We start from the raw sequence: 1435 nt of genomic DNA on the forward strand, positions 1-1435 counted from the left end.
GAACGATCTCGGTACTTTGTACCACTTTATTACTTGCAAGCGATCATAGTATCGGCGTGCACTTGCACTGCCACTGTGGGGACATACTGTCCACTTGGTGAACACGAACGATCCTAGTCTGTCAAGTTTTTGGCGCCGCTATCGGGGAAGGTAACGCGATTTTTATCTTGAGATATTGATTTTTCATTTAAGCCTTGTTCTTTTGTTTCATTTGTACTTTCCGTGTTGTATGCCAAGGCTACAATACGGTGAACTTTTACCTCTCGATCTTGAATTAGAAAGAACCATTAGAAGACGTAGAAGAGGTAGAAATAATCGTAACCGTACCATGGGGGATAATCCACCTCCACGGGAGGCCACGATTAACATTGTCGATGATAAAAATAGAGGCATACGGGACTACGCAACTCCCGAATTTGGTAAGTTGGCCGCGGGAATAGGTAGGCCCGAAATGACAGCCACAACTTTTGAACCAAAACCGGTAATGTTCCAAATGATTTTCGCAATGAGTCAGTTTGGGGGATTATCTTCGGAAGATCCGCACTCTCATTTAAAATCTTTTATCGAAATGACGGATCATTTTAAAATTCCTTGAGTCACACAAGAAGCCTTACGCTTAACGTTTTTCCTTTACACATTGAAGGATAGAGCTAGAGCATGGCTAAATTCTCAACCACCAAACTCGATCCTAACTTGGAATGATTTGGCGAAAAAATTTCTAAAAAATACTTTCCTCCGACGAGGAATGTAAAAATTAGAAATGAAATTATGACGTTTCGACAAGAAGAAGATGAAGCGGTTTCGGATGCATGGGAGAGATTTAAGGACCTTCTACGGAAATGTCCTCACCACAGAATCCCTCATTGCATTCAATTGGAGACATTTTATAATGGCCTCTCCAGTTCTGCTAAAATTATTCTTGACGCAACGGCTGGTGGAGCGTTCACAGCTAAGACTTACAATGAGGGACATGACATTTTGGAACGAATTTCAAATAATAATACCGAATGGTCAAATCCTCGTGCTGTTGTTTCTAAGTCTGCTTCAGGCATCCATGAAATTGATGTCATCTCTGCTTTAAATGCTCAAATTGTAGCTTTAACTAATTTGGTTAAAAACAATTTACATTTGAATAGAGAGAATAATCAAGTTCAATCCATTATGTCTAACCCACCTATGACTGAATCTTGTGTCTTTTGCAGTGAGGGCCATTCTTATGAATATTGCCCCGGAAATCACGTCTCGATGAATTATGTTGGGAGTCATGCTAGAAATAGCCCATTTTCTCCCACATACAATTCAAATTGGAGGAATCACCCCAATTTTTCTTAGACCGGAAATCCTGGACTTCAACCCTCCGGGGTAACTCAAGCCCAAAATCCGCCACAAAATCCCCTCGGATATGGGCAAGGTGTTTTGCACAATTACCAAAATG

General features: G+C 40.9%; 1 non-coding gene across 1 annotated transcript; it reads right to left on the minus strand.

Annotated features, from left to right (window-relative positions):
* Positions 1-750: 750 nt before the first annotated feature.
* On the minus strand, positions 751-857 carry LOC112503223. The gene has a single exon (XR_003067891.1). It is a non-coding gene; the product is annotated as a small nucleolar RNA R71 (small nucleolar RNA).
* Between the last annotated feature and the right edge of the window lie 578 nt (positions 858-1435).

Source organism: Cynara cardunculus (assembly GCF_001531365.2).
Source record: "Cynara cardunculus var. scolymus isolate 2C chromosome LG 1, CcrdV1, whole genome shotgun sequence".
Taxonomy (NCBI): Eukaryota; Viridiplantae; Streptophyta; class Magnoliopsida; order Asterales; family Asteraceae; genus Cynara; species Cynara cardunculus.